This window comes from Eleutherodactylus coqui, chromosome 11 (genome assembly GCF_035609145.1).
Source record: "Eleutherodactylus coqui strain aEleCoq1 chromosome 11, aEleCoq1.hap1, whole genome shotgun sequence".
Taxonomy (NCBI): domain Eukaryota; kingdom Metazoa; phylum Chordata; class Amphibia; order Anura; family Eleutherodactylidae; genus Eleutherodactylus; species Eleutherodactylus coqui.
Window position 1 is genome coordinate 71433600 of NC_089847.1, and position 22334 is coordinate 71455933.

Genomic DNA, 22334 nt, shown 5'->3' on the forward strand with positions numbered 1-22334 from the left:
CTGTGGGTCCACAGGGAGTTGTAAATGCATCTGTTTCCACTTCTAAAGAACCCCAGTCTGACTGGGGCATGCAGTGTGGGCCGAAGCCCACCTGCATTAAACATGACAATACTACCTCAGCTGTGATGGGCAATGCAATGGGATATTGTTATGTACCGCCGGTGGCTTCCTGGCACCCACCCATGCTGTGGGTCCACAGGGAGTTGTAAATGCATCTGTTTCCACTTCTAAAGAACCCCAGTCTGACTGGGGCATGCAGTGTGGGCCGAAGCCCACCTGCATTAAACATGACAATACTTCCTCAGCTGTGATGGGCAATGCAATGGGATATTTTTATGTACCGCCGGTGGGTTCCAGGGAGCCACCCATGCTGTGGGTGCACACGGAATTCCCATTGCGGAGTTGTACCTGCCTGTGACTATATATAAAAAAACGCGGTCTGACTGGGGCATGCAGACACCTTGACAGAATGAATAGTGTGTGGCACATAGGTTCCCCGTTGCTATGGCCACGTGTGCAGCTCCAGATGGAGGTGGCACAGGATTGGATTTCTCATTGCTTCTGTACAGCATTGTGGGCTATCGCCCCGCCCCTTTTAAAGAGGGTCGCTGCCTAGCCGTGCCAACCCTCTGCAGTGTGTGCCTGCTTTTCCTGTGGCAGATTTCACTTATAAATAGACATGAGGGTGGCGTGGCATGAGGGCAGCTGAAGGCTGGGCAGGGACAGTTTGGTGTGCGCTGTGGACACTGGGTCGTGGGGGGGGGGGGGATTTGGCAGCATGTAACCCAGGAGAAGTGGCAGCGGAGTGTCATGCAGGCAGTGATTGTGCTTTGTTGGAGGTAGTGTGGTGCTTAGCTAAGGTATGCATTGCTAATGAGGGCTTTTCAGATGTAAAAGTTGTTGGGGGGGGGCCCACTCTTGCTGCTATTGTGGCTTAATAGTGGGACCTGGGAACTTGAGATGCAGCCCAACATGTAGCCCCTCGCCTGCCCTATCCGTTTCTGTGTCGTTCCCATCACTTTCTTGAATTGCCCCGATTTTCACAAAAGAAAACCTTAGCGAGCATCGGCGATATACAAAAGTGCTCGAGTCGCCCATTGACTTCAATGGGGATCGTTACTCGAAACGAACCCTCGAGCATCGCGAAAAATTCGTCTCGAGTAACGAGCACCCGAGCATTTTGGTGCTCGCTTATCTCTAATCAGAACCATGTTGCAAAAAAAAAATTTAAAAATGGCTGATTTGCAATACCTAGATCACCTATGACTTCTCCTCCCCCCCTTTGAACCAGGGTACTTAATTGGAACAAGAGTACCCGGTTTCAAGGTAGTATCACATTGTAAAAAGATTTGATGGATGCAGATAAGGCCTGTAAAATGTTAGCACCAATAACAGAGACATGAGTTACATCAGGGCAGAATAATCTACAAACACCTATTAATATTTGAAATGTGATATCCCTTTAAGCAAATTAAGCAAATTCATTATTAATCTGATCCTGCCTGCAATGTCTCATCAAATTTGAGAGAGAAAAAAAAAACAAAAACTTACTAGCTGCTCAAGATCCTCACCCCCTCCCTTGTGGACAAGAGGGATGAAACATTACGTCCTTTTACATCATCTAGCTCCACCCCCTCGATATTGGCCGCTTGCGTCTTTTTTTACAGCTTCATTTCAGCTTAACAGTCTAAGCATCCACACCACAACCAAGCAAAGTCCCATGCATGGGGGGGGGGGACTTTTATCCCCAGTCATTAACTCTCATCCATCCATGCGCTCAAGTTTGCTCCGTCACCCCCTTTGAAGGTGTACCAGTACATACAGATGCACAGACAAAAAAAAAGTTTGACAAACAAACATACATCAGTTGAAAAACATTGAGGTGAGTGCTATAATGCTACAAAGTACATGATTCTATTGAGATGAGATTGTGAATGAGCGCTATTTTTGACAAATTATATGAAAAAAAAATTTGCTGAGACATTCTATCTTTCTTATTTACTGAAGCTATTATATGCTGTATTAAACGCTAAAGTATTTTAGAATGCGTGGGTATCTTTCAGCCCCCCTTGTCTTTCTTTCTCTGTATTTGACCCTGAGCTGAGAGTCAAGTCTGAAAGCCCCCACCTCTGCAAAAATAACTGTTATCTCTCTATGAATATGACACACAGACTGAACAGAGTTGTTTTAGTTTAACTATTCCCTGCATTTGAACTCATAATTAACACATATGCTGGGACCTTGCAACATGTCCTGCATTTTCAACCCCTGTATTCTTAAAAGCCCCCACAGGATGTGAGTGGGATATAACTTTCTTACACCTGTATGAAAAAGAGACCAAGACGTGTCCATTTGTGATCAGAACCCAGTAAGAATATACCTTAGAAATTGCTATATTTCCTGCCTTGTAAGACAGTATAATTAATTAAATTCATTTCAAGCCTCCATTCCATTTAAGCAAGCAAAGATATTTTCCTGGGTCATTTTTTCATTCTCTCTGCTTTGTTATCGCTTGACCTTGAAAACTAAACACAAGTTGCAGCTTCACATAAACAAGCCTTCTCCTCTAAAAGCAAGCTCAGTTAACCATTTGCACACATACAGTTAGGGCCAGAAATATTTGGACAGTGACGCAAGTTTTGTTATTTTAGCTGTTTACAAAAACATGTTCAGAAATACAATTATATATATAATATGGGCTGAAAGTGCACACTCCCAGCTGCAATATGAGGGTTTTCACATCCAAATCGGAGAAAGGGTTTAGGAATCATAGCTCTGTAATGCATAGCCTCCTCTTTTTCAAGGGACCAAAAGTAATTGGACAATGGACTCTAAGGGCTGCAATTAACTCAGAAGGCGTCTCCCTCGTTAACCTGTAATCAATTAAGTAGTTAAAAGGTCTGGGGTTGATTCCAGGTGTGTGGTTTTGGATTTGGAAGCTGTTGCTGTGACCAGACAACATGCGGTCAAAGGAACTCTCAATTGAGGTGAAGCAGAACATCCTGAGGCTGAAAAAAAAGAAAAAATCCATCAGAGAGATAGCAGACATGCTTGGAGTAGCAAAATCAACAGTCGGGTACATTCTGAGAAAAAAGGAATTCACTGGTGAGCTTGGGAACTCAAAAAGGCCTGGGCGTCCACGGAAGACAACGGTGGTGGATGATTGCCGCATACTTTCTTTGGTGAAGAAGAACCCGTTCACAACATCAACTGAAGTCCAGAACACTCTCAGGGAAGTAGGTGTATCTGTCTCTAAGTCAACAGTAAAGAGAAGACTCCATGAAAGTAAATACAAAGGGTTCACATCTAGATGCAAACCATTCATCAATTCCAAAAATAGACAGGCCAGAGTTAAATTTGCCGAAAAACACCTCAAGAAGCCAGCCCAGTTCTGGAAAAGTATTCTATGGACAGATGAGACAAAGATCAACCTGTACCAGAATGATGGGAAGAAAAAAGTTTGGAGAAGAAAGGGAACGGCACATGATCCAAGGCACACCACATCCTCTGTAAAACATGGTGGAGGCAACGTGATGGCATGGGCATGCATGGCTTTCAATGGCACTGGGTCACTTGTGTTTATTGATGACATAACAGCAGACAAGAGTAGCCGGATGAATTCTGAAGTGTACCGGGATATACTTTCAGCCCAGATTCAGCCAAATGCTGCAAAGTTGATCGGACGGCGCTTCACAGTACAGATGGACAATGACCCCAAGCATACAGCCAAAGCTACCCAGGAGTTCATGAGTGCAAAAAAGTGGAACATTCTGCAATGGCCAAGTCAATCACCAGATCTTAACCCAATTGAGCATGCATTTCACTTGCTCAAATCCAGACTTCAGACGGAAAGACCCACAAACAAGCAAGACCTGAAGGCTGCGGCTGTAAAGGCCTGGCAAAGCATTAAGAAGGAGGAAACCCAGCGTTTGGTGATGTCCATGGGTTCCAGACTTAAGGCAGTGATTGCCTCCAAAGGATTCGCAACAAAATATTGAAAAAAATATATTTTGTTTGGGTTATGTTTATTTGTCCAATTACATTTGAGCTCCTAAAATGTGGAGTGTTTGTAAAGAAATGTGTACAATTCCTACATTTTCTATCAGATATTTTTGTTCAACCCTTTAAATTAAACGTTACAATCTGCACTTGAATTCTGTTGTAGAGGCTTCATTTCAAATCCAATGCGGTGGCATGCAGAGCCCAACTCGCGAAAATTGTGTTACTGTCCAAATATTTCTGGCCCTAACTGTATATACATATATACACATACACATACATCTATATCTATTATCTATCTAGTATTATACACCTTTAAACAAATAATGTGTACATACTTGACTTTCTCTGACTGTCTCTCTCTCCTCCTCACTCCAGCACTTTCTAGCAAACCTTGGTCTTTCAAGGCACGCTTCTTGGTCCTAAAGACCTCCTAGTCACCATACTGTAATCTACCGTGCGGGTCCTTGTTACACATTTTCATAAGTTTTCTTACATTTTACAGATTGTGACCCTTGTCTCTCCTACTGTCTCTCCTCCATCAATTGATCCGCACGGCGGCAGCCCTTGAGGGGCTCTGTCTTCTTTAATAAGGTCTTACGCATATTAGAACATCAACAACAATAATAATAACACGCTCCATAGAGTGCATCCTTCTGACCCGAATTGTCAGCCCCTTATATATGGCAAAACAACCGAAGGCATCTTCTTCTATGGAACCAGTCCCAAAGAGTGCATCCCTCTCCTCAGGTAAACCATCAACAACTTAACTAAACTAAAACCGAGGGTCTCTTCTTCTGTGTAACCTATCTCACAGAGTGTATCCCTCTCTGCTAAACCATTAACAACTTAACTAAACTAAAACTGAGGGTCTCTTCTTCTGTGGAACCTATCTCACAGAGTGTATCTCACACTTATATGACCCAGGAATACGCTGCAGGAAAAAAATCAATACTCATCACCTGCGGCGCTGCTGCAGGCTGTCGCTCCCTCCTCCACGCCGACAGAGCATTGCTTTCTGGATGCAGGGCTTGAATACCCCGCCTCCAGAAAGCTAATGCTCTGATTGCCTAACTCAGCATGGCGCCAGCCAATGAAAGCCAGCGCCACGTTAACACAGCAATTCAATGACGCCGCGTGAGGTAAGTATTGATTCTTTTTCCTACAGCGTATTTCCGGCGTATAAGATGACCCCCGACTTTGGAGAAGATTTTCCTGGATTAAAAAGTTGCCTTATACCCCGGAAAATACGGTAGTTTTTTAAAATTATTTTCTGCCGCCATCTTCTGACAGCCATAATTTTCTTACTTAGCCGTCAACATAGTGAGGGCTGATTTTTTGCAGGACTTCCTGCAGTTTCCATTGGTACCTTTTTGGAGTACATAAAAATTTTTGTTCGCTTTTTATTACATTTTTTCTTGGAGACAGGATGACCAAGAAAGCTCAATTCTGGCATTATTTTTTTTTTCTCTGATGACATTCACTATGCAGGGTAAATAATGCTTTACATTGATAGATCGGACTTTTACAGATGCAGCGATAATAAAACAAAACATATTTAGATTATTTAATTAGAAACTAGCTGTTTCCCCAGCGTTGCCCGTGTATTTTATTTTTAGACACGAAAAGAATTTAAAAGGGTTGTCTCGCGATAGCAAGTGGGGGTATACACTTCTGTATGGCCATATTAATGCACTTTGTAATATACATCGTGCATTAAATATGAGCCATACAGAAGTTATTCACTTACCTGCTTCGTTGCTGGCGTCCCCGCCGCCATGGTGCCGTCTAATTTCAGCGTCTAATCACCCGTTTAGACGCGCTTGCGCAGAAGGGTCTTCTGCCTTCGGCTCGGTCCGGGACGAGCGGCGTTCTGGCTCCGCCCCTTCTACGCGTCATCGTGTAGCTCCGCCCTGTCACGTGTGCCGATTCCAGCCAATCAGGTAAGTGAATAACTTCTGTATGGCTCATATTTAATGCACGATGTATATTACAAAGTGCATTAATATGGCCATACAGAAGTGTATAACCCCACTTGCTATCGCGGGACAACCCCTTTAAATATGTGTGTGTGTGTCTATATATATATGTGTGTGTGTTCTGATTTAATACATTAGTACATGAGAAGGAAGAGGTCATCTGTGTAATATATTAGTATATGAGGATGAGGTCGTCTGTGTAATATTTTAATGCATGAGGAGGAGGCCGTCTGTGTAATATCTTACTGCATGAGGAGAAGGTCGTCTGTGTAATATATTGGTATATGAGGAGGAGGACATCTGTGTTATATTACTATTTGAGGTGGAGGAAGTTGTCTGTGCAATATCTTACTGTGTGAGGAGGAGGTCGCCTCTGTAATGTCTTACTGCATGAGGAGGAGTTCGTCTGTGTAATATTAGTATTTGAGGAGGAGGAAGTTGTCTGTGTAAGATATTATTATCGGAGGAGCAGGAGGTCTGTGTAATACTGGCGTGATTAAAAATCCAAAGATCACTGACTTCCTCTGTAATTTTTGTTGCCAATAGCAACCAATCACAGGTCAGCTTTCACTTGTTATACTGCTGAGGTAAAATTAAAGCTGCGCTGTGATTGGTTGCTATGGGCAGCACAAATTTCCTTTTGGACAACTTTCATAAGAGTGGGTGCTGGGCTCATTTCTTTATGGTACATAGTGCCTCAGTGCTGGTGGGAAGCTGTGTGGTAGTTGGAGCAGAGGAGAAGGTTGTTTGTGTAAGATATTATTATCTGAGGAGCAGGAGGTCTGCGTAATATATTAGTATTTGAGGAGGAGGAGGTAGTCTGGGTAATAGATTAGGGTATGATGATGAGGAGGTCGCCTGTGTTAGATAAGACTGTGAAATTAAAACCATCTGCTCAATTGCAATTCCGGCATTCCTCCGCCTTCCCCCAAGGAGTAGTGGGGCTGTCTTATAACAAAATAAAAAAAAATTGATTGTCTCCATGGGATGAGTTATATATGTATCAAGTTTGGTTGAAATTGCTCCAGGCGTTCATGAGTTATGGTGGCACAAACACACATGCATACATACACACATCCTACAGACACATTTCCCCCCATCCCCACCAGGGGTAGTGGGGCTGTGTTATCCCCACCAAATGTGTCCCCATAGGATGAGTTATATATATGTACCAAGTTTGGTTGAAATGGCTCCAGGCATTCCTGAGTTATGGTGGCACACACACATATACATACATCCTATTTTATATATAGAGATAGATATTTTTAAACTTTTATTACCTTTTATTTTTTTTAATAATTAGTAACACTTTTTTAAACTTATTTGTACTTTTTTCTTTAGCCCCCCAGAGGGAACATGAACTTGCAATGCTTGCATCGCTCCAACAGTATGATGTAATGCCGTAGCATTACATCATACCGTGATCTGACAGGTAGTCTATCAAGCCACGCTATAGGCTTGGCTTGAGGAAAAATAAAGAGTTCAACCAACAGCACTCTAATTTACCCAGCACGGGTGCAAGTTCAAATCAATGCAGGAGCCACATAAAACAAACCCGAACCTTTGTTCTCTCAATAGAGTCACATGTAGAAAAAGAAAATCCATGGCAGCATAGAAGTGGTGCAAAATAAATCTTAAAAAATTCCTCCATAACAAAATGCTACGTCTCGACCAAAAAGTTGGCCCTTATTAAGCCTGATAAAGACCAATTTTTAGTTGAAACATAGCATTTTGTTATAGAGGAATAACATTTTTTTGAGATTTGTTTTGCACCACTTCCATGCTGCCATGGATTTTCTTTTTGTACATAGGCATGGCTTGATAGACAATCTGCAATGACAGCCCTGGGGCCTTTCAGAAGGCCCCAGCTGCCATGGAAACCCCATCAGTCAGGGCATTTAAATGTCGCTGTCAGAATTTCCCATGACTATGCTCAGTTCCCCCGCTCCATTCTCTGTTGACAGCCGCATTCTCGCAAGTTTAACCCCTTAATGACCAAGCTTTTTTACGCTTTTCCATTTTTCCTCTCCCCCTTTTAAAAAATCATAACTCCTTTATTTATCCATCGATGTAGCTGTATGAGGGCTTGTTTTTTGCGGGACAAGTTTTATTTTTTAATGGTACTATTTAATGTACTATATAATGAACTGAAAGATATCTAAGAAATTTTAAGTAGAGAGAAATGGAAAAAAAATTAAATTCCGCCATGTTTCAGTGTGTCTTGTTTCTACGGCGCACAAACTGAAACAAAAATGACATGATAACTTTATTCTGTCAGTATGATTACTGCAATACCAAACTTATATAATTATTTTTTGCTCCACTACTTGAATTTTTTTCAAAGATATTTAATTTTTTTAAATTATTTTCTGCCGCAATCTTCCGCGCTTTTTTATTTTTCCGTCAACATAGTTGTGCGAGAGCTTATTTTTTGCCGGACATCCTTTAGTTTGCGTTGGTACTATTTTTAAATTTAGTTTGCCCTTTTGATCGCTTTTTATTGCATTTCTTCTTGGTGAGAGGGTGACCAAAAAAGCACATTTCTGATGTCCTTTTTTTTCTTTTTTTTTCTGACTACGTCCATCGTGCAGGGTAAATAATGCACTACTTTGATAGATCAGACTTTAATAGCTTGAAGCAAAGAAAATGTTAAAGTCAGTGCTCTTTGGGTGCAACGAGAGAAAAAAATAAATCTTTTAGTAAAAAGAATATATTAAAATGTCTTTTTTAATTATCTAAATTTGGCATTGACATAATCATACTGAACCACAGAATTAATTTAGCATAAAACACTGTATAAACAAAAATAAAAAAAACATGTCAGCATTGGAATTTTGTTAAAATCTTTTTTCAATTATTAAGTAGTCAACCCCCCAAGTGAGCTAGTGTTACCTGTGACATATTATGCTAAAATGAAAAAAGACATATGTCCATCTAGTTCAGCCTATTACCCCCTAATGTTGACCCAGGGGAAGGTAAAAAGCCCCAATGAGGTAACGCCAGTTTTCTTCATTTAAGGGGAAAAAATGTCTTCCCGACTCCAAGTCTGGCAATAGGAATAATCCCTGAATCAACAATCCTTCTGAAGTAATTAGTGACTATAACATGTAATATTGTAACATTATTGAAAGACATCCAGGCCCCTCTTAAACTCTTTTCAAATTCACCATTAACATGTTTTCAGGCAGAGAATTCCACAGTTTCACTACCCTTACAGTAAAGAACCCTCTTCTATGTTGGTGTAGAAACCTTTTTTCCTCTAGACATAGAAGATACCTCCTTGCTACAGTCGTAGTTCTGGGTATAAATAGATCATGGAAGAGATCTCTGTACTGTCCACTGATATTTTTAAACATAGTTATTAGGTCCCCCTTCAGCTGTTTTTTTTATTTGCTATACTAAATAACCTCAATTTTGTTAACCTTTCTGGGTATTGTAGTCCACCCATTACATTTATTACCTTAGCTGCTTACCTTTGGCTTTCTCAAGCTCTGATATGTTCTTCTTGAGTACCAATGCCCCAAACTGTACACAATATTCCATGTATAGTCTGACCAGTGATATGTAAAGAGAAAAAACAAAGTTCTTGTCATGTGTCCTTAGACCTCTTTTGATGCAGCCCATCAAAAGAGATCCTATTTGCCTTGAAAGCAGCTACCTGACACTGATTGCTTCAGTTAAGCTTTCAGTTAACTAAAATCCCCAGGTATTTTCCATGTCAGTTTTGCCCAGTGTTTTTCCATTTTTGTGTGATGACTAGGGATGAGCGAGCATACTCGTCCGAGCTTGATACTCGTTCGAGTATTAGGGTGTTCGAGATGCTCGTTACTCGAGACGAGCACCACGCGATGTTCGAGTTACTTTCACTTTCATCTCTGAGAAATTTTTCTGGCCAATAGAAAGACATGGAAGGCATTACAACTTCCTCCTGTGACGTTCCAGCCCTATCCCACCCCTCTGCAGTGAGTGGCTGGGGAGATCAGGTGTCACCCGAGTATTTAAATCTGCCCCGCCCGCGGCTCGCCACAGATGCATGCTGACATAGATCAGGGACAGTGCTGCTGATGCTGCTGCTGCTATAGGGAGAGTGTTAGGTGTTATTTTAGTCTTCAAGAGCCCCAACGGTCCTTCTTAGGGCCACATCTGACCGTGTGCAGTACTGTTGATGCTGCTTTTAGCAGTGTTGCACAATATTTTTTTTTTTTGTATATCGGGCGTGCAGACCATAGCGTCCTCAGTCTGCAGTTATTTTACTCAGTATAGGGGCAGTACTGGTGAGGCAGCGAAAGAGGTATACTGGCTATATAGACAGTGGGCTTTTTCCCCAAAACTTCCAAAAAATACAATATTAGGCCTGCCTGTCGCTGCCTTCAGTTTGCTGCGTCTCTGCTGGGGTTGTTGTTGTTGAATTAATACCCAGCCTTGCGCATAATTGTTGCCTGCCTCTGCAGTGCGTTACATACGCGAAGTCAGCCTCCAACAGGGCAATCGAAATACAGTGCCTATCACAGGCAGTGTGGTTGTTCCCACAAAGTTTAAAAATATACAAGATTTGGCCTGCCTGTCCGTGCCTTCCGTTTACAGCGTCTCTGCTGGGGGTAGTAGTTGTTGAATTAATACCCATCTTGCGCATAATTGTTGTCTGTCTCTGCAGTGCGTTACGTACTCGAAGTCAGCCTCCAACCACAGGCCAATAAGCGGCACATTTAATTACAGCATTCTGTTTCTGCTAATCTCGTAATACACCATGCTGAGGGGTAGGGGTAGGCCTAGAGGACGTGGACGGGGGCAAGGACGCGGAGGCCCAAGTCAGGGTGTGGGCACAGGCCGAGCTCCTGGTCCAGGTGTATCGCAGCCGACTGCTGCGGGATTAGGAGAGAGGCAAGTTTCAGGGGTCCCCAGATTCATCTCACAATTAATGGGTCCACGCGGTAGACCTTTATTAGAAAATGAGCAGTGTGAGCAGGTCCTATCGTGGATGGCAGAAAGTGCATCCAGCAATCTATCGACCACCCAGTCTTCTACGCCGTCCACAGCTGCAACTCTGAATCCTCTGACTGCTGCTCCTCCTTCCTCCCAGCCTCCTCACTCCATGAAAATGACACATTCTTAGGAGCAGGCAGACTCCCAGGAACTGTTCTCGGGCCCCTGCCCAGATTGGGCAGCAATGGTTCCTCTCCCACCAGAGGAGTTTATCGTGACCGATGCCCAACCTTTCGAAAGTTCCCGGGGTCCGGGGGATGAGGCTGGGGACTTCCGGCAACTGTCTCAAGAGCTTTCAGTGGGTGAGGAGGACGATGACGATGAGACACAGTTGTCTATCAGTGAGGTAGTAGTAAGGGCAGTAAGTCTGAGGGAGGAGCGCACAGAGGATTCGGAGGAAGAGCAGCTGGACGATGAGGTGACTGACCCCACCTGGTTTGCTAAGCATATTGAGGACAGGTCTTCAGAGGGGGAGGCAAGTGCAGCAGCAGGGCAGGTTGGAAGAGGCAGTGCGGTGGCCAGGGGTAGAAGCAGGGCCAGACCGAATAATCCACCAACTGTTTCCCAAAGCGCCCCCTCGCGCCATGCCACCCTGCAGAGGCCGAGGTGCTCAAAGGTCTGGCAGTTTTCACTGAGAGTGCAGACGACCGACGAACTGTGGTGTGCAAGGTTTCTCGCGCCAAGATCAGCCGGGAAGCCACCACCACCAGCCTCACCACCACCAGCATGCACAGGCATATGATGGCCAAGCACCCCACAAGGTGGGACGAAGGCCGTTCATCGCCTCCGGTTTGCACCACTGCCTCTCCCCCTGTGCCCCAACCTGCCACTGAGATCCAACCCCCCTCTCAGGACACAGGCACAATCGTCTCTCGGCCTGCACCCACACGCTCACCTCCGCTGTCCTCGGCCCCATCCAGCAATGTCTTGCAGCGCAGCGTCCAGACGTTGCTAGCGCAACTGTTTGAGCGCAAGCGCAAGTACGCCGCCACGCACCCGCACGCTCATGTGTTAAACGTGCACATAGCCAAATTGATCAGCCTGGAGATGCTGCCGTATAGGCTTGTGGAAACGGAGGCTTTCAAAAACATGATGGCGGCGGCGGCCCTGCGCTACTCGGTTCCCAGTCGCCACTACTTTTCCCGATGTGCCGTCCCAGCCCTGCACGACCACGTCTCCCGCAACATTGTACGCGCCCTCACCAACGCGGTTACTGCCAAGGTCCACTTAACAACGGACACGTGGACAAGCACAGGTGGGCAGAGCCACTATATCTCCCTGACTGCACATTGGGTGAATTTAGTGGAGCCTGGGACCGCTCACGTCCTACCCACCCCCAGAATTGCGGGCCCCAGCTCGGTGGTGGTATCTGTGGCGGTGTATGCTTCCTCCACTAAACCACCTTCCTCCTCCTCCTCCTCCTCCTCCTCCTCCTACGCAACCTCTGTCTCGCAATCAAGATCTGTCAGCAGCAGCACGTCGCCACCAGTCGGTGTCGCGCGGGGTGGCAGCAAAGCGGTGGGCAAGCGCCAGCAGGCCGTGCTGAAAGAACTCAGCTTAGGAGAGAAGAGGCACACGGCCCACGAACTGCTGCAGGGTCTGACAGAGCAGACCGACCGCTGGCTTTTGCCGCTGAGCCTCCAACCGGGCATGGTCGTGTGTGACAACGGCCATAACCTGGTGGCGGCTCTGCAGCTCGGCAGCCTCACGCACGTGCCATGCCTGGCCCACGTCTTTAATTTGGTGGTTCAGTGGTTTTTGAAAAGCTACCCACGCTTGTGAGACCTGCTTGGAAAGGTGCGCCGGCTCAGCGCAAATTTCCGCAAATCCAACACGGACGCTGCCACCCTGCGAACCCTGCAACATCGGTTTAATCTGCCAGTGCACCGACTGCTGTGCGACGTGCCCACACGGTGGAACTCTACGCTCCACATGCTGCCCAGGCTCTATGAGCAGCGTAGAGCTATAGTGGAATACCAACTCCAACATGGGCGGCGTAGTGGGAGTCAGCCTCCTCAATTCTTTACAGAAGAGTGGGCCTGGTTGACAGACATCTGCCAGGTCCTTGGAAACTTTGAGGAGTCTACCCAGATGGTGAGCGGCGATGCTGCAATCATTAGCGTCACCATTCCTCTGCTATGCCTCTTGAGAAGTTCCCTGCAAAGCATAAAGGTAGACGCTTTGCGCTCGGAAATGGAGGCGGGGGAAGACAGTATGTCACTGGATAGTCAGAGCACCCTCATGTCTATATCTCAGCGCGTTGAGGAGGAGGAGGGGGAGGAGCATGAGGAGGAGGGGGAAGAGACAGCTTGGCCCACTGCTGAGGGTACCCATGCTGCTTGCCTGTCATCCTTTCAGCGTGTATGGCCTGAGGAGGAGGAGGAGGAGGATCCTGAAAGTGATCTTCCTAGTGAGGACAGCCATGTGTTGCATACAGGTACCCTGGCACACATGGCGGACTTCATGTTAGGATGCCTTTCTCGTGACCCTCGCGGTACACGCATTCTGGCCATTACGGATTACTGGGTGTACACACTGCTCGACCCACGGTATAAGGAGAACCTTTCCACTCTCATACCCGAAGAGGAAAGGGGTTCGAGAGTGATGCTATACCACAGGACCCTGGTGGACAAACTGATGGTAAAATTCCCATCCGACAGCGCTAGTGGCCGAAGGCGCAGTTCCGAGGGCCAGGTAGCAGGGCAGGCGCGGAGATCAGGCAGCATGTACAGCGCAGGCAGGGGAACACTCTCCAAGACCTTTGCCAGCTTTATGGCTCCCCAGCAAGACTGTGTGACCGCTCCCCAGTCAAGGGTGAGTCGGCAGGAGCACTGTAAAAGGATGGTGAGGGAGTACATAGCCGATCGCACGACCATCCTCCGTGACGCCTCTGCTCCCTACAACTACTGGGTGTTGAAGCTGGACACGTGGCCTGAACTCGCGCTGTATGCCCTGGAGGTGCTTGCTTGTCCTGCGGCTAGCGTCTTGTCAGAGAGGGTGTTTAGTGCGGCTGGGGGAATCATCACGGATAAGCGTACCCACCTGTCAACTGACAGTGCCGACAGGCTTACACTCATAAAGATGAACAAAGCCTGGATTTCCCCAGACTTCTCTTCTCCACCAGCGGATAGCAGCGGTACCTAAACAATACGTAGGCTGCACCCGCGGATGGAAGCATCGTTCTCTATCACCATAAAAAACGGGAACCTTTTAGCTTCATCAATCTTTGTATTATATTCATCCTCCTCCTCCTGAAACCTCACGTAATCGCGCCGAACGGGCAATTTTTCTTAGGCCCACAAGGCTCAGTCATATGACTTTTGTAAACAATGTTTATACGTTTCAATTCTCATTAAAGCGTTGAAACTTGCACCTGAACCAATTTTTATTTTAACTGGGCTGCCTCCAGGCCTAGTTACAAATTAAGCCACATTAACCAAAGCGATTAATGGGTTTCACCTGCCCTCTTGGTTGGGCATGGGCAATTTTTCTGAGGTACATTAGTACTGTTGGTACACCAATTTTTGTGGGCCCTCGCCTACAGTGTAATCCTAGTAATTTTTATGGCTTTCGCCTGCACTCATGCTACAGCAAGGTGTGTGGGGTTGGCCTACACTTTTGCTACATAAATGTAACTGGGGCCTTGTCTATACTGCAACTACTGAAATGTGAAAGAGACTGTTATCTCCCTAAACTGCTGCAACGGGAATGTTACTGTGGCCTGTCTTGACTGCTACTATTACTAAAATGGAACTAATACTGTGCTCCCCCTATACTGCTGCTTCGGAATTGTTACTGGGGCCTGTCTTGACTGCTACTACTACTGAAATGTAACTAATACTGTGCTCCCCCTATACTGCTGCTTCGGAATAGTTACTGGGGCCTGTCTGGACTGCTACTACTACTGAAATGGAACTAATACTGTGCTCCCCCTATAATGCTGCTAGTGATATGTTACCGGGGCCTGTCCCTAATGCTACCGCTGAAATGTTACTAATTCTGGGCTCTGCCTATACCGCTGCTAATGCTATGTCACTGGGGTGTGGAAACGGAGGCTTCCCAAAGACATGATGGTGGCCAGGCCATTTCCCTCTAAAGCGGTTACTGTTGAGGTGCATATAACCACGGACACGTGGAGAGGACACATAGTGCCTCAAAAACATCCCCCTCCTCCTCCAACAATGAAAACATTCTTGCCGAATACCTTTGCATTGGTCCGTCTGGTGGCAGTCCAAGAATTTCACCTTTACCGACACAACAAGAGAGCCCCCTCACCATCCCCCCGCCACGGCCCACTTAATCCTGGCTACATTCCGAAAACCAACTAAATAAAACCGCGCTACTAGGTCCGCAGTCGCCACCACATTCCCACCAACGCGGTTACTGTTAAGGTACATATTACCAGTCTGACTGGGGCATGCACTGTGAGCCGAAGCCCACCTGTATTGTATCTGACGTTAGCTCTGCTGAGCAGGGCACTGCAATGGGATACATTTATGTACCGCCGATGGGTTCCAGGGAGCCACCCATGCTGTGGGTCCACAGGGACTTCACATTAGGGATTTGTACCTGCCAGTGTCTATGTTTTTAAAACCCCAGTCAGACTGGGGCATACAGTGTGGGCCGAAGACCACCTGCATTTAATCGGACGTTACCTCAGCTGTGCTGGGCAATGCAATGGGATATATTTATGTACCGCCGGTGGCTTCCTGGGACCCACCTATGCTGTCGGTCCACACGGAGTTGTAACTGCATGTGTCTACTTATAAAGAACCCCAGTCTGACTGGGGCATGCAGTGTGGGCCGAAGCCCACCTGCATTAAACCTGACATTACCTCAGCTGTGCTGGGCACTGCAATGCGATTTATATATGTACCGCTGGTGGGTTCCAGGGAGCCACCCATGCTGTCGGTCCACACGGACTTCACAATAGGGATTTGTACCTGCTTGTGTCTACTTATAAAAAACCCCAGTCTGACTGGGGCATGCAGTGTGGGCTGAAGCCCACCTGCATTTAATCTGACGTTAGCTTTGCTGTCCAGGGCACTGCAATGGGATATATTTATGTACCGCCGGTGGCTTCCTGGGACCCACCTATGCTGTCGGTCCACATGGAGTTGTAACTGCATGTGTCTACTTATAAAGAACCCCAGTCTGACTGGGGATGCAGTGTGGGCCAATGCCCACCTGCATTAAACCTGACGTTACCTCAGCTGTGCTGGGAACTGCAATGGGATTTGTTTATGTACCGCCGGTGGGTTCCAGGGAGCCACCCATGCTGTCGGTGCACACTGAATTCCCATTGCAGAGTTGTACCTGCCTGTGACTATTTATAAAAAACCCCAGTCTGACTGGGGCATGCAGTGTGGGCCGAAGCCCACCTGTATTTAATCTGACGTTAGCTCTACTATCCAGGGCACTGCATTGGGACAAACTACAGGAGCAATACAGCGCTAATGAGACGTGCACAGCTATGCTAGCATTGGAGTCCGCTGTAGGCCCGCGATTGCTGAGGGTTTGTGCAGAGGCCTATGTCCTGGGTGCAGTGAAAGTCCACTTCCTGCCTAGGATTGCTGAAGCTGGGGGCCGAGGCCTATGTCGTGGCCGCGGTGCAAGTCTGCCATGTTTGGCCGGTCAGATCAATTTTTGGTTCATGTCTTGGGTTTCCTAGGACCCATCTATGCTGTTGGTGCAAAGTTAGCTCCCATCGCGTTGTTTGACCTGTCTGGCACAAAGACACTGACTGACTTGGGTAGGGGGCAGAGCGCAGACGGCTTTCCCCTTGCAGTGTGGATTGAGCTGTGTACGGGTGCCGATGCGCCCGTGTGACTGAGCCCTAAACCTGTAAGTTCACCAGTTATAGCTTTTACCCAACCAAGTGTCAGTTATTCCCTTGGTTTCACAAGAAAACAAAGAAAAAGGGCTTATGCTCAATGGAAAAATGGGAACAAATCACACTTAAAGGAATATCCTTTTGGAACGCACATCATGAGTCTCACGCCTCTGTGCCATGCATGTGACGTGGGATAATTATATGCACTGTCTAGCGATGCACTAACGTCATTGTGTCACTCCACACGTCCTTCTATAGGACGTTAACACAAATGCCCCACGCAAAAGACAAATGACATCATCCCGTCTATCCCTTTGGAATGCACATTTGTGTGCTCCTATCGGCTGGTGGTCATGTGAGTAATGACACCCGCCCTTTTGATGTTATCAATGGACGCTGAAAAATGCCATTAATTATTCATAATAAACTGTAAGTACATGTTATGTGTATATACATATATATACCGTGTTAACACATGTTTTTTATGCTTGAAGGCCAAAATCATTGCTATCCTCTGTTTCTGTTGCCTCGTACTGAATAAACTTCAAAACTGAAGCACCTTTGGCTCCAGAAATCACTTCTCTATATTGCTGTGACACGCTACAGGGGGGACTCATGGAAAGATCCCCCCTCAACTTGTAAGTGATGTATCTATATCACACAGGCATATTATGCTATATGTGAATTTGAGACTTTTTTTAAGTGTGATTTGTTCCCACTTTTCCATTGAGCATAAGCCCTTTCTAGTTCTCTTTTTGTGCATTCAGTATCCTGGATTGCTGGAGTCTGGGCTGTTTGCTCTCCACTTCATCTGTGGATCTGGAATTTCATGGGAACTGTCCACCATCTGATTCAGAATTTTGGAGCGCCACCCCTCACTCTATTTACATATTATCCCCTTGGTTAGTTATTTAATAATAATAATCTTTATTTGTATAGCACCAACTCTGCAGTGCTTAGTTGTTTCTCTCTATCTGAAACTGCGGAAAATGTAAAAAGTTATTGCTCTAGGAATGCAACAATAACAAGAACTGAAAAATGAGTTGGTCATTAAGTCCTGAAATGGGGCTAAACATTGTTAAATTTGTTTTCCACCCTGTGTTCTGTTGAAACCTCCTACATTTTAGTCACTCAATATGGAAAAATGATGATGAATGCAGGATTGTAATTAGGACTAGAGATCAGCGAGCACCAAAATGCTCGGGTGCTCGTTACTCGGGACGAAATTATCGCGATGCTCAAGGGTTCGTTTCGAGTAATGAATAGAGATGAGCGAACGTACTCGTCCGAGCTTGATATTCGTGCGAATATTAGGGTGTTCGGGATGCTCGTTACTCGTAACGAGTACCACGCTGTGTTCTGGTTACTTTCAGCTTCCTCTCTGAGACGTTAGCGCGCTTTTCTGGCCAATTGAAAGACAGGGAAGGCATTACAACTTCCCCCTGTGACGTTCAAGCCCTATACCACCCCCCTGCTGTGAGTGGCTGGGGCGATCAGATGTCACCCGAGTATAAAAATCGGCCCCTCCCGCGGCTCGGCTCAGATGCCTTGTGAGTTAGCTGAGGGACAGTGGTATCGTGCTGGAGCTGCTGTAGGGAGAGCGTTAGGAGTTAGTGTAGGTTTTATTTCTCCGAGGTCAAGAAGTAGGAGCGCTGTAGCAGGGATTTTCGGTACATTAATATTCAATATTTTGTTAATTAGTGAGAATACGTTAGACCAATATATAGAGATTAGGGGACAAGCCCAAAGAATGTGGATTAGGGAACCCACCGGCTGTACATAAATGTATCCCATTGCAGTGCCCATCACAGCTGAGGTAACGTCCGATTAAATGCAGGTGGGCTTCGGCCCACACTGCATGCCCCAGTCACATTGGGGTTCTTTAAAAGTGGACACATGCAGTTACAACTCCCTGTGGACCCACAGCATGGGTGGGTGCCAGGAACCCACCGGCGGTACATAAATATATCCCATTGCATTGCCCATCACAGCTGAGGTAAAGTCATGTTTAATGCAGGTGAGCTTCAGCCCACACTGCATACCCCAGTCAGACTGGGGTTCTTTAGAAGTGGACACATGCAGTTACAACTCCGTGTGGACCGACAGCATGGGTGGCTCCCTGGAACCCACCGGCGGTACATAAAAATATCCCATTGCATTGCCCAACACAGCTGAGGTAGTAATGTCGTGCTTAATGCAGGTGGGCTTCGGCCCACACTGCATGCCCCAGTCTGACTGGGGTTCTTTACAAGTGGAAACAGATGCATTTATAATTCCCTGTGGACCCACAGCAGGGGTGGGTGCCAGGAAGCCACCGGCGGTACATAGAAATATCCCATTGCATTGCCCAACACAGCTGAGGTAGTAATGTTGTGCTTAATACAGGTGGGCTTCGGCCCACACTGCATGCCCCAGTCAGACTGGGGTTCTTTACAAGTGGACAGATGTAGGTTAAACTCCGTGTGCACCTACAGCATGGGTGGCTCCCTGGAACCCACCGGCGATACACAAAAATATCCCATTGCATTGCCCAACACAGCGGATGTAACGTCAGCTGTAATGCAGGTGGGCTAAAAATTCATTTGATTACACTGTAGGCGAGGGCCCACAAAAATTGCTGTATCAACAGTACTAATGTACATCCAAAAAATTGGCCATGGCCAACCAAGAGGGCAGGTGAAACCCATTAATCGCTTTGGTTAATGTGGCTTAAGTGGTAACTAGGCCTGGAGGCAGCCCAGTTTAACGAAAAATTGGTTCAAGTTAAAAAGTTTCAACGCTTTTAAGAGCATTGAAACATATTAAAATTGTTTAGAAAAATTATATGAGTGAGCCTTGTGGCCCTAAGAAAAATTGCCCGTTCGGCGTGATTATGTGAGGTTTCAGGAGGAGGAGCAGGAGGAGGAGGAGGAATATTATACACAGATTGATGAAGCAAAAATGTCCCCGTTTTTGATGGTGATAGAGAACGATGCTTCCATCCGCGGGTGCAGCCTACGTATTGCTTAGGTATCGCTGCTGTCCGCTGGTGAAGAAGAAAAGTCTGGGGAAATCCAGGCTTTGTTCATCTTGATGAGTGTAAGCCTGTCGGCACTGTCGGTTGACAGGCAGGTACGCTTATCCGTGATGATTCCCCCAGCCGCACTAAACACCCTCTCTGACAAGACGCTAGCCGCAGGACAAGCAAGCACCTCCAGGGCATACAGCGCGAGTTCAGGCAACGTGTCCAGCTTAGACACCCAGTAGTTGTAGGGGGCAGAGGCGTCACCGAGGACGGCCGTGCGATCGGCTACGTACTCCCTCACCATCCTTTTACAGTGCTCCCGCCAACTCAGCCTTGACTGGGGAGCGGTGACACAGTCTTGCTGGGGAGCCATAAAGCTGGCAAAGGCCTTGGAGAATGTTCCCCTGCCTGCGCTGTACATGCTGCCTGATCTCTGCGCCTCCCCTGCTACCTGGCCCTCGGAACTGCGCCTTCTGCCACTAGCGCTGTCGGATGGGAAGTTTACCATCAGTTTGTCCACCAGTGCCCTGTGGTATAGCATCATTCTCGAACCCCTTTCCTCTTCGGGAATGAGAGTGGAAAGGTTCTTCTTATAACGTGGGTCGAGCAGTGTGTACACCCAGTAATCCGTAGTGGCCAGAATGCGTGTAATGCGAGGGTCACGAGAAAGGCATCCTAACATGAATTCAGCCATGTGTGCCAGGGTACCTGTATGCAACACATGGCTGTCCTCACTAGGAAGATCACTTTCAGGATCCTCCTCCTCCTCCTCCTCCTCCTCCTCTGGCCATACACGCTGAAAGGATGACAGGCAAGCAGCATGTGTACCCTCAGCAGTGGGCCAAGCTATCTCTTACCCCTCCTCCTCATGCTCCTCCCTCCTCCTCCTCCTCAACGCGCTGAGATATAGACATGAGGGTACTCTGGCTATCCAGCGACATACTGTCTTCCCACGCCTCCGTTTCCGAGTGCAAAGCGTCTGCCTTTATGCTTTGCAGGGAACTTCTCAAGAGGCATAGCAGAGGAATGGTGACGCTAATGATTGCAGCATCCCCGCTCACCATCTGGGTAGACTCCTCAAAGTTTCCAAGGACCTGGCAGATGTCTGCCAACCAGGCCCACTCTTCTGTAAAGAATTGAGGAGACTGACTCCCACTACGCCGCCCATGTTGGAGTTGGTATTCCACTATAGCTCTACGCTGCTCATAGAGCCTGCCCAACATGTGGAGCATAGAGTTCCACCGTGTGGGCACGTCGCACAGCAGTCGGTGCACTGGCAGATTAAACCGATGTTGCAGGGTCCGCAGAGTGGCAGCGTCCGTCTTGGAGTTGCGGAAATGTGCGCTGACCCGGCGCACCTTTCCGAGCAGGTATGACAAGTGTGGGTAGCTTTTCAGAAAGCGCTGAACCACCAAATTAAAGACATGGGCCAGGCATGGCACGTGCGTGAGGCTGCCGAGCTGCAGAGCCGCCACCAGGTTACGGCCGTTGTCACACACGACCATGCCCGGTTGGAGGCTCAGCGGGGCAAGGCAGAGGTCGGTCTGCTCTGTCAGACCCTGCAGCAGTTCGTGGGCCGTGTGCCTCTTCTCTCCTAAGCTGAGTAGTTTCAGCACGGCCTGCTGACGCTTGCCCACCGCTGTGCTGCCACGCCGCGCGACACCGACTGCTGGTGATGTGCTGCTGCTGCTGACACATCTTGATTGCGAGACAGAGGTTGCGTTGGAGGAGGAGGAGGAGGAGGAGGAGGGTGGTTTAGTGGAGGAAGCATACACCGCCGCAGATACCAGCACCGAGCTGGGGCCCGCAATTCTGGGGGTGGGTAGGACGTGAGCGGTCCCAGGCTCTGACTCTGTCCCAGCCTCCACTAAATTCACCCAATGTGCCGTCAGGGAGATATAGTGGCCCTGCCCGCCTGTGCTTGTCCACGTGTCCGTTGTTAAGTGGACCTTGCCAGTGACCGCGTTGGTGAGGGCGCGTACAATGTAGCAGGAGACGTGGTCGTGCAGGGCTGGGACGGCACATCGGGAAAAGTAGTGGCAACTGGGAACCAAGTAGCGCGGGGCCGCCGCCGCCATCATGCTTTTGAAAGCCTCCGTTTCCACAAGCCTATACGGCAACATCTCCAGGCTGATCAATTCGGCAATGTGCACGTTTAACGCTTGAGCGTGCGGCTGCGTGGCGGTGTACTTGCGCTTGCGCTCAAACAGTGGCGCTAGCGACGTCTGGACGCTGCGCTGAGAGACATTGCTGGATGGGGCCGAGGACAGCGGAGGTGAGGGTGTGGGTGCAGGTCAGGAGACCGTCGTGCCTGTGTCCTGAGAGGGGGGTTGGATCTCAGTGGCAGGTTGGGGCACAGGGGGAGAGGCAGTGGTGCAAACCGGAGGCGGTGAACAGCCTTCGTCCCACCTTGTGGGGTGCTTGGCCATCATATGCCTGCGCATGCTGGTGGTAGTGGCTCCCCAGCTGATCTTGGCGCGACAAAGGTTGCACACCACTGTTCGTCGGTCGTCAGGCGTCTCTGTGAAAAACTGCC